The sequence below is a fragment of the Canis lupus genome, chromosome 17 (genome assembly GCF_003254725.2).
Source record: "Canis lupus dingo isolate Sandy chromosome 17, ASM325472v2, whole genome shotgun sequence".
NCBI lineage: Eukaryota > Metazoa > Chordata > Mammalia > Carnivora > Canidae > Canis > Canis lupus.
The window spans coordinates 11486222-11498148 of NC_064259.1; positions in this window are offsets into that span (position 1 = coordinate 11486222).

Here is an 11927-nt window from a genome sequence, read left to right on the forward strand (position 1 = left end):
ATTATTTTCCTCTAAGGAAATGGAGGTCCAGAAGTGTGACATAACAATTCAACCATAGTACATGGAAATTCTGATACCTCATGTTTAACAATGGATGGAATGACTAGACAAATGATGAATAAGGAAATGGAAGACTTGAATGACACTATAATCTGACTGGACCCAACAGACATCTCCAGAACATTCCACCAACAACAGCAGAATACGCATCCTTCCCAAGTGTACATGGAATATTCTCCAAGACAGACCATATGCTAAGCCATAAAACAAGCCTCAGTACATTTGAAAAGATTGAAATTATATCAAATATGTTCTTCAATCACATTGGAATGCAACTAGAAATCAGTAGCAGAAAGAACATTAGGAAATTCATGAATATGTGGAAATTAACACACTACTGAACAACCAATGAATCAAAGAAGAGCTCAAAGGGAGATAGTACTTTGAGATGAATGAAAACAGAAACACAACAGAGGAAACCATCTTACGGGATGTAGGTAAAGCAGTGCTCGGAGGGAAATTTATAGCTGCGAGGGACTATATTACAAAGGAAAAGAGATTTCGAATCAACCTGACCGTCTACTTTAAGGCACTGAGGGGAAAAAATAACCCAGAGCACGCAGAAGGAAGGAAATAAGAAAGATTAGAATGGAAATCAGTGAACTAGAAAACAGAAAATCACAACCAAAATCGGTTTTTTTTTTTAATTTTTATTTATTTATGATAGTCATACAGAGAGAGAGAGAGAGAGAGAGGGGCAGAGACACAGGCAGAGGGAGAAGCAGGCTCCATGCACCGGGAGCCCAACGTGGGACTCGATCCCGGGTCTCCAGGATCACACCCTGGGCCAAAGACAGGCGCCAAACCACTGCGCCACCCAGGGATCCCCCCAAAATCGGTTTTTGAAAGGATCAACAAAGTTGACCAAGCTTGGTTAGAAAGAGGCGAGGTAATTTCCCAGTGTGACCCCGGTAGTCCATGGCAGAGCCAGGATTCCCCACCAGGACCCTGTGATGCCACAGCTGGGGTTGGGCCCGTCTCCTCCTCCCTAGCCGCTGCCTCAAGGACCAGGAGCTTGCCTCCCTCACCTGTGAGCCCACTGCCTTGCCCAGTGCCTGGCACACGCAGGGGCTCAGGAAATGTTTGCTGAACTAAAATGGAAAGTAAACCTCCTCCCCACCCTCAGTCAACCATCTGTGTGAGATGATAAATTATGCTTCCCATGCAGATTGGGCTGAATTGCACTATTTCTGATGAGAAACGCTGAAAACAGCAAACTGCTTGTCCTTAAAAATAAACCCTCAGCTTCAGGGATTTGGCCCAGAAATGAACCGTGTTACAGCTCAAGCCCCAAGATTGAGTTTACGACCCTGAAGCCAGAGGTGATGGGGTTTCCGACTGGAGCGAGAAACTCGATCACCTTGACCTGGCCCCGGGGTGTGGACTGGCCGCCTGCCCCCACCCCCACCCCAACCCCTGCACCCCTGCATCCCCGCCTCCCAGTTATGACTCCCGATGAGGGCTGGCCGCCTGCCCCCCGCACACCCCCGCACCCCTGCACCCCCGCCTCCCCGTGAGGGCTGGCCGCCTGCCCCCCCCCCGCACCCTCCCCCTGCACCCCTGCACCCCTGCCTCCCCGTGAGGGCTGGCCAGCTCGGAGGGGGCCGCTGAGCCACAGCACAGGATGCCAACTGTCGCCCAAGGATCGATGGGTTAGGAACAAGGGCTCGGCAGAGGCGCCCCCACCGAGCCAGACGGGGCTCCACGTGGAGTGTAGCTCTCGGACACTGTATAGGGGTGAAATGTAAGGAATGTTGAGTGTAATTAGCCCAAGTGCATGTTGATCTGTCCCGAAAGGCCGAGGGGAGGCGGCGATCCCAGCTGGATCAGACGCCAGGCCGCCAGCGCGGGGCTGCAGGGACAAGGCCAGCAGGGTGCAGGCTGCCAGCCCATTTCCCCGAAGGACTAGATGAGGCCCTGCCGGCCCAAGGACTCCCAGTGGGGCGGGGAGTGAATCCATTCTGGGGACCCCCGACCCGGGACTTCCCGAACAGCCCTGCCCCTTGGGAGCGGCTGGAGGGGCCCACCCTGGGTGTCCCAGGAGGCCTGTGTGGCACGCTCATGTGTGTGATTCCCCCGCCTTAGAGGCAACAGCAACAGCCCCGTTTTTGTTTTTCTTAATTTAAAGGTGACTCTCCTGGAAGCCCCAAATGTGGAATTGACCCTAAATTGAAAAGAAGATCTTTTTAGGGCAAGAGCTTTGTTCTTGTGAATTTTCTGCCTCACCAACCATGGGGAATGTCAGCTGGAGGAATGGTCTGGTAAAGAAGCTGCTCATTCATTTCAAGGGGCCGAGGAACTATTTCCAAGGAGGGAAGTCTCCTCATCCTCTTGGCCTTTTGATCCACTCAGGCTCCATGGCAGGAAGACGTGGAGGAATGACGCTGACCACCCAGCGCTTCCCACCTACTGCTGGGGTGGAAGGGGCCAGAATCAAGCATAAGGAATATCAGCCTTAATTCTGACTTTAAAATCCACAAACTCTATTTTCCATACCATCAAAATCAGTAAAATAATACCCCCCTCTTTTTTCTTTCTTTTTTTTTTTTAAGAGAAAGTGATGTAATTGTAAAACGTCTCCCTCTCCTCATTCCTGTCCCCATGTTTCCCCCTGGTCTGCCACCAGAATATCTGGCACACACGCACGATTCAAAATGTTAGACATACAGTTTAAGACTTCATTTTGTAGGAAGAATAAAAGTATATGATCGATGATCATGAATAGTAGTATATGATCGATGAATAGTAGTATAAAAATTTAGTGATACATCAGGATTAGGCTCATCGACGTGCAGCAGTGTACTCGTAATGGTGGCTTAAAAAAAAGGGTGCATTTTTATTGTTTGTTTTTGATATAACAAAAAAGTGTGGAGGCGGGCAGTCTGGAGCTGATGCAGGTGGTGCTTTGTCATCAGAGATCCAGGTTCTTTGTGCTCTGCCATACTTAGCTCATGGCTTCAAGATGCCTCATGGTCTTAGCTTGCTGCTGGGCCTCCAGCCATCATTCATTCATCCCTCCCTCCCTCCCTCCCTCCCTCCCTCCCTCCCTCCCTCCCTCCTTCCTTCCTTCCTTCCTTCCTTCCTTCCTTCCTTCCTTCCTTCCTTCCTTCCTTCCTTCCTTCCTTCTTTCCCTCCTTCCTTCTGTCTCTCCCTCCCTCCCTTCTATTAAATCTGGGCATTAGGGGGTCCTATATCTAAGACAGAATGGCAAGTTAGGCATTGAGGAGGCTGCTAACACCCTCTGCGACATGCACCTTATGTGTTTGACGGCAGCGTTATGTGGACCGGGTTTCCCTGCACCAGTGATTTTTTTCTCCTCAGCTCTGTTCATCATCTACTCTTCCCTACCTGCTTGCACCAGGTGCACCTAAAATGATTAATCTCCAGGCCTTTTGTCCTGAAGTTTTGGGGACAGAAAAGTAGACCGAGTACAAATGGGAGCCACAAATGTGCTAGAACACGGAGCCGCAGGCCCAACTTGGGGGGTTCAAGGAAGGCTTCCAGGTAGAGGTGACAGGACTTAGTGCTTTGGGATGGGGAATGTTAACCTATTTAACAGGTGTGTACCAGCCGGTGCTCTTGGCCAGTGCGCAGCACAACAACAACAACAACAACAACAACAACAGAGCCTTGGAAGAAATGTCCTCTGAGCAATTCCTGCTTCATCAGGTGGTGTGAGGGAAAACGAGGGCACTGAGATATGGATGACTTCGGAACGTCCCGGTTGTAAGCGACAGAACCGGGCTTATGCCTGCAAGGACATGTGTCACCCTACATAACTGAGAAGCCCGGACACAGAGCGGCCTCAGAGGAGACTGAGCCAGGGGTGCACACGGTGTCAATGGGCCTTGGCTTCTCTGGCTTCCTTGACTGCGGTGGTGTCTACCCTGGCTTCATTCTCAAGCTGCATATGGTGGCCCCTGAGTCCCTGGCTCGGCGCCACTAAATCCCACCAAAGCCTAGAGCTGATTTGCCCCAAACCTGGATATGTTAGGATGATTGGAAGGGTTTGGACCAGGTGCCCACTCATGACCAGTCCCTGCGGCTGCGGTATCTGGTGCGTGGTGAGCCAGGCCTGGGTCAGATGCTTGCTCCTCTAGCTCTCAGTGCATGGGACGGCGAAGGAAGACGGTCCCCCAAGGGACGTCGGAGAGCTGGGCTGGGAAGGAGGGGCGAGGAGCCTGGGTGACGCACCCCCAGTGCCCATCTGGAGCACTGGGGGGTGTGGACGTTCACTGACGACAATGATCAGGTTCACAGAGGCTAGAGAGCTTTTCCACCGCCCGTGGCCGGTGAGCAGTGAGTCGGGACTGGAGCCCTGGAAGTCACAGAAGGCGTCGGAAGGTGGCATCGGGTTTGTGTCCTGAGGGGCCAGGAGCTGTTGTTCAGGGAAGGAGAGCTTTCCATTTTACTTTCCAAACAACCTTGTCAGGAGATGTCCACGTGGGCGTGTCCGCTTGTACCTGAATCTTTAAGGTGAGGATGCATCTGCCTCTGCCAGGCTGTCCTTGGTGGAGCGTGGCCACCTGCCGGGGCGGGGGGTGTTCTGCGGGGGCAGAGTCAGCCTGGGGAGGGTGGGTGGCTGGCGGGGCCCTGCCCACTGGATTCTTCTTTCTTTCAGGAATAGGCGAAGGCAGTCCCTCTAACCTGAAAACACCCACTAAGTGGCAAATGCAGCACCCAGGAGTCCTGCTGCCCTCAGGGGCTGGACGGTGCCTGCTTGTCCTGGTGGGACAGGAGTGACTGATACCGTGGAGATCCTGGTGGCTTTGCTCTGGGACTGCTACTGAAATGGGCTTTAGAACCTAGAGGAAGAAAAAGCTAGCCTGACCCGTGTCTCAGTTTCCCCACTGGCATATGGAACCCAACCCTTGGACTGGTCTGCCCCACTTCCTCAGGGCACCTTTTGTCTTTCATGATCTTGGTCACTTCAAGGCCTGTGGCCACTCAACCCCATGTATTCAGGCCCTAAATTCCCTAAACTCAGAGCTGAGAGACCTACTGGTTCCTCCCCTAGGAGGTGGCTCCAGTGTGGACGGGCCCCAGCAGGCACAGTCCATCTGGCTCCTTGCGGCCATGCTCGGGCCCCCAGCTGTCCCTCCCGAGGGACAGACACCCCTTGCCCTGCTGGGTTCCAGGCCCCCTCCACACAGAGCACCCATCCTCTAGCCTGCTCTGTGGGGACCCCCCTGCGCCCCCCTGCTAGCTGTGCGGCCTGGTGTGTGGCAGGAGCTGGGCAGTCTTCAGGGTCAGCATCCAGCACCCCGGGAAAAGGATTTGGTTAGGGAACTAGCCGAGGGAGACTGGGGGCAGTGACAGGAAGGCGCAGGGGCCTTCTCGGGGGCCGACTGTCCTCAGCCCTGTGATCCAGGCCCCGTGAGGTCTACGGCCCGCACCCCCAGGGAGGCCCCAGTGGCCCCGGGGACCATCACAGGATGCCCTCCCGGACGAGAAACAGGATACCAGGCCGGGGACCCCCTGGGAGGGACCAGAGCCAGGAAGTGCTCCTTCCTGCCATGGGGACAGCTCCATGACCTGGAAAGGTGTGGGCCGGAATGCTCGCGCTTCCACAGTGACATCACCTCTGCTGTGGACCTGCGGCTTGGCATCTTGGACCTCGTGAGCACGCACAGCCCAAGTCAGAAGGGAGACGGGCAGCCGATGTGTCTGCATCGGGACAGGCGTATTTTGCACTGCCACCCGGGAAGAATTCATATTTAACTCCAGGATCTTATCTTGAAGATGCAGAGAAAGACACGGGGATTCACCCCTCCACCATGCACGTGGCGCTTGCTCATCTCAGTTGCTTGCTTCCAGGGATGGGAAGCTCACTCTGTGCCAGGCCATGAGGTCACTGCTGGACAAATTCTAGCTCTGTGTTGAAATACGGATTCCTGCAACCCCCTCCGCTGCCCTCACTCTTCCACCCCCAAACCGGATGAGTCTCTACTCCTTGAAGACCTTCAGAAATAACCTGCCACTGAGTTTTCTTTTCTCCAGACCAAAGAGCCGGCACCCCTTCAACTGTGCCTCTTGAACAGGACTTCAAAGTCCTCTTTTTCCTGCTCACTTTGCTCTGAATCTCGAAATGATGAGGGATGGTACCCAGACCCGACGCGATGCTCTATAAGTAGGGTCTGACTGGTGTGGGATGAAGCAGGGTCCTTACCTCCTCGGAAGTGGACATCTGACCTCTGTTAATGTGGCCTCGGGTGGCCTTCCGTGTTGGCAGCTGTCGGGTCCTGGGAGCAGCTCCGCTGGCTTTCCACCCCACCTGCTACCCTTCCCAGCCATACACCTTCCTCCTCATATTGCATCTTGAGTCCAAATCTCTGGCTCATCCTGGTAGAGATGACCTTGCTGGTCCCAGCACATCGGGATGCCACAGCCTTGATTCTGTCCTTCTGCCCAATTGTTTTGCTTTTCGCCTCATAGAGGACAATGGTTCCTTCCCCCAGTTTCTGACCATCTAATCTTTGGACCCATCGAATCTTGGGATGCATCTTTCCAGGGAGATGCAGCAGCTAATGGGCTCTGGGCAGTGGGTCAGCTTTGCTGCAGAGCCCTCTCTGGCAGGGCCTCCGGCGGGTTGGGGGAGGCTGGGGCTGCCCGGGGCACCTGGGGCTCCCCGGCCCCCCTCTTTCCTTCCTGCCCCTCAGCGCACCATGGTACCTTCTGGTTCCCATATAGGATGTGAATTTGGTTCTCTCACATTCTCCTCTCCATCTCTCTGTGTTTTCACACTCTAGCTCTGTCTCCTTAGCTCAGTCCCGCATTTATCCTGGGCGCTGGTGTTGGGCACAGCACCCTGCCAGGGCTGGGCCTTTCCCTTCCTTCGTCACTTCTAAGGACTTGCTCCATGGAGGGGACAGAGTCAGAGACATTAGTGACTCCAGCCCAGGAAGCTGGGAGGGCCAACCTGGCAGGGCCAGGAGGGATCGTCTGGGCCTACCACCTCCGGTCAGCACCAGGTAAGGGCAGGCCTGGGTCTTGACACAAAACTGGGCTGAGAATGACCCAACAGGGACTGCCTCCCGAGGACCCGTATGCTCCTGTGTGCTGGGACCCGTGTGGGTGTGTGTAGCCCAGGAGGTGGCAGGGGCGGGGGGCAAGTTCCTCCCACATTGAGGGGGGCCTTCTCCACTCTGCAGGCTGCCGGTGCCCCGCGTGTCTGTCACCCAATGCTGTCGGCCCTGATTTGAGCCTCCGTGGTGGCTTCATAGCACCTGCTTTGCCACTGCTGTCACGCCTTTGCTTTCTCTCCCTGTTAAACAAGGCTAACCTCCCAGACGGCATCCCTTCAGGCTCTCCGGCGTCTTCAAGTTCTCCCACCGGTCACTTAGGGGTTAGGCGAGCCATGACTGTGGAGAACTTTCACCGGGTGAGGCCGAAGCTTCCGACGTGGTGAGCCTGTCCTCAGCCTGGAGTGAGAGAAGCTTCTGCGGAGTCCTTGCCCACCTGCCTGCCCCGGGGCTAGACTCGGAGGGTCCAGGTGCGAGGCGGGCCCAAGACAGAGTTGGAATCAAGAGTCAGCTCTCCGGGGGCACCTGGGTGGCTCAGAGGGTTAAGCGTCTGCCCTCAGCTTGGGTCATGATCTCAGGGTCCTGGGGTCGAACCCCGCGTCAGGCTCCTTACTCAGTAGGGAGCCTGCTTCTCCCTCTCTCCCCTGCTCGTGCTCTCTCCCTATCTCTCTCTCTCTCTTTCTCTCAAATAAATAACATCTTTTTAAAAAGGTCAGCTCTCCAGTCCCAGCTTGGACTATGGGTGGTGCTTGGTGGTGGGACCCCCTGGCTGGCTACCTCAAAAGAAAGCCCACGAACCTCACCCTTCATGTAACTAATGCAAACTGGAATTGGGTGCCAATGATTAGAGGTCGGGCTTCTGTCACGGGGCTAGTTTTCTGATTAAAGAACGACAACGACAGTTACATTTTGTTGAGTGCTTTCCCTAAGGCAGGGGCTCGAGGCTCATTATCTATTTTTATCGCCCCCAGATTTCTTGGAAGTAGGCCACACCGCCCCCACTTTACAAATAAGGAAATGAGGCTCAAGGAAGTTATGAGAAATGCCCCCAGAGATGCTCAACCGGTAATTCTGAGCCCAGGTTAGAGCGTTGGTATCTCTGCCCCGGAGCTCACGCTCTTTCTGCCACCCTGGAAATAATACCGAGGAACATCCTTCCGCCCCCCAGCTCGGCCCCTGCTGCCTGCCCACCAGGCCCAGGGGCCGGGGCCCATCCCTTTGTCCGGCCCGGGGGGTTGGGTGGAGGGCACCCAGCTAGGCACCGGCTGGTAATGGGAGCCCGTCGGGGTGGGGGGGGATGGCCGCACTGATGCACGGAGCCCCCAGGCCGGCGATCAGCCTCGAGGACCGCCCATAAATCAGCCCTCAAAGACACACGGTTCCGACTGACCAGCGCGCTGGGCCCTTCGCGGACACCCAACACCGCCGCCCGGCCCTCCCTGCTGCCCTCGGGGCCAGGTGTGTGCCTCGTGCACCCTGGGAACCCCAGCGCCCGCTCTGGGGCTCCTCTGTGGCCGAGCTAGGTCCGGGGTCCCCGCCGTAATGAGCCCTTGCACGCTGCCTGTGACCCGGGGTAGAGTAACTGAGCCCCGTTCCAAAGCTTGCGGCCCCTTCCCGGCCGTACGATGTGCAACAAGGTCAATACTCCCATGTGTGGCCACAGACATGCAAAGAATCGCCTCGCCCCATTGCCGGGCGATTGGCTGGGTCTATGCGGGCAGGCCGGCCGCGGGTGGGCACCCAGCTGCTAGCGCCCTGCCCAGGAGGGTGGCACCAGCACCCACCCGCGGGGCACAGCTCCCCACGCCCAGCGGAGCGGGCCCGGCGAGGACCCAGGGTGCTGTGGCCCCGCCGAGGCCGTGTGGATGCGGAGTGTCAGCCTCTGGACTTGAACTTGGCTCTACCTGAACCCCCCCAACACCCCCAACTCCCTCTTCTCTTCCTGCATCTTGGGTTAGCTCGGCTCGAAGAGATTTATGCCTCAAATTACTAGGAGTCTCCTGAATAATCTCCCCCGTAAAGTAATAGCCCCGGGGGTGGCACCCAACGCTTTGCGCTCCCTCGTTTTGCGAGACTGGAGACCACATGGCTTTGCAAGCGTGCGCTCTGCAGGGCGTCCTGGCACGCATCCGGCGGCGCCCCCACCTGACAGCCCGCAGCGCCCGTTCTGGGGTTCTCCGCAGAGCTCGGGTGCCGCCAGAAGACCTTCTCCTGGCCTTTGGGTGACACACCGGGGCTGCAGATTGGGCAGCCGGAGTCCCAGCCTTCTCTGGGCCCCCACCCAGAGGGGGCTGCACAGATGAACCCCTTCCACGGCCTTCACGCCTCCCGTCCAGCTCCGCAGCTCTGGATTGCGTGGGAACCGGAGCTGCGGCCCCGACCCAGGGAAGCCGGGGGTCCCTGCAGACCCCCTTTCACCCCTGGGGCCTGCTTCTCATCTCCCAGCGCCACGGGCAGTAACCCTTCGTCCTGTGAAAGCCGAAGAGGGAGGAATGTCACATGAAAGGTGCCCGAGGAGGCCTGGCCAGTGTCAGGCCACCAAATGGCAGGTGCCAGGTGGTTAGCATTAATAGAGGACTGAGAGGGTGGGGGCCGGGGGCCGGAGGTTTTCTGGGGAGGGAGCGGGTGCTGGCCCTGACTGCCCCCTAGGCCGGGGCCACCGCGGAAGGCCTGCTGAGCTGCCCTCCTTCCCTCCCGTCCTCTCCCACGGTGCTCCCTTCAGTGACATCCTTCTCCTTTCGTGGACAGGGTCCTAAAGACTCCCTGACTGGGCTCCAGGCTCCAGGCTCCAGTCTCCAGGCTTGGGGCCTCCACGCGGCCCCCCTGCTCTTCCCAAAACACAGTCTGAGCCCGGCCTCCCTGGGAGCCCTGGTAGGACACCGGAGGCTCTGAGTGTCCAGCCCGCCCTCCTCTGTCCTGCACCTGTCTCGCTCCCACCTGGTGCATGCACCCCCCCCCCCCACTGTGTGTGCACCCAGCACCTGTCTCCTCCCGCACTGCACACCTAGCGAGATCAGATGGGGGGGAAATGTGCTCTTGTCCATCTTGCCAGCTCGGCTGGGAACCCCGTGAGCAGACGGTGGCCCCGTGCTAGTATGAGGGCTGCTGCTTCCCCTGCCCCCAACTTGGGCAGCAAGTTCCTGAATAAGGTGGAAGCGCAGAAGAAGACGTGAGTCAGGAGTGCAGGGATCCAGAAGGAAGGTGGAGGTGCCTGGGCATCGAGGGAATATGTCAGTTTGGAGCTCCCACTTGTTCCCCCTTGATTGGATAGAATGTTCCAGATTCAGTTAGTCCCCAGATATTTTTGGTTTCATTATTCTATTTTCCCTATTTTTGAAACATTTTAGACACTTTCCGAAATACAAAGTAAAAAACAAATAAAAACATGACAAGCCTCACCCCCCACCCCGGGCTGTCTGTGCCCCTTCCTTGAGGTGAAGCATCTCTTATCCTGATTTCTTCCCTGTTCCTACAGAATAAAAGCCAACTCCCGCACCTGGAGCTAATGCCCTTTACTTCTCTGCTCCCGTCCCACTGTGACCTTGCCGTGCCCTACACTCTGGCCACTCACACCATTTGCTTCTCTCAGTCTCAAGTCCCGATTCCCTTTTTCTTCATCCATGCTCTGGCTGGAGGCAGGTGGACAAATGGTATAATCTGGCAGGATCTGGAAAGGCTTCATGGAGACGGTGCGTGTGGGGTGAGCCTTGAAGGTGAAGCAGTCACACCCACACCCCAAATGGGGGATGCAGAAGAGAGGCGGGGAGGAGGCAGGCTGGGCCACTGGGGGCCACTGGGGGCCACTGGGGGCCTCTGCTCTCAGGCAGTGGAAGCCACAGGATGGTTTTAGCAAGAGTGAGACACATTCAGCTTTGTGTTTTAAGTTCTGCGGAGAATGACTTCAGAGAGAGAAGACCCAAGACTGGAGAGAGGTTGGGGACTTTGCCCTGGTCCGGGTGTGAAGTGACAACGGAGGGACACTTAGCTGAACTTAGTGATGTGGGCGACAGATGGCCAGAGCCTAGGGAGGCTCCTTGGTTCTCGCTGGAGTGAGTGAGGAGATGAGGAACAGCTATGGATGGAGACAGATGCCTTCGCTTTGAGAAAGTTCCCAAATTATCTTCAATAAGAGCCTTCTTATTAAAGGGTTCTGCATGAAAATACATATTCTCAGGCCCTGCCATGGACCTAGGGTATCAGGATATTTGGAGAGAAGGGGCTGGGCTGGAAATCCATGTTTCAAAATGCACCTTGGATGACTCTTAGGGTCAGTCTGGGAAATGATGCTCACAGGGGTCAGCACACTGCCTGACACATGCTGGGCCTCCTCCTCCCTGGGCTGTGAGCCCCCCGGCCAGCGGCCGCCCGCAGAACCCGGCTCAGGGCCTGCCCACGGTCCCGGCTTGCAGGATGAATGAACCGATCTCTAGCCCAAGACAAATGACTTCCTCTCGTAAACTGCAGTGAACATCAGCCTGCCTTTGACTCCTGGGGTTGGTTGGCCAGTCCTATTGCACGATTTGTCTGAATTTTAACCAAACTTTCTTATTGGATCCCAACAGCTGCCTATTAGCTTCGAAGGCTTCCTACCAGCACGGCAGTCCCATGTCCTCCATATCTTCAAATGTGAACCACCAGAGAGGCTTCTACCTTTCGGTTACGTTGAACAATAATGAAAAATAATTGCCTTTTTTTTTTTTTTTTTTTTTTAATAAGAGAGGAAATGTTACCGATGGCAAGGTCTTCAAAAGGCCACTTCGCAAACTGAAAATTTACTTGAAAGCACACAATCTTTTGCTGGAGACCAGGCTTGGTATGTTTCTGATTACACCGGTGACCCTCACC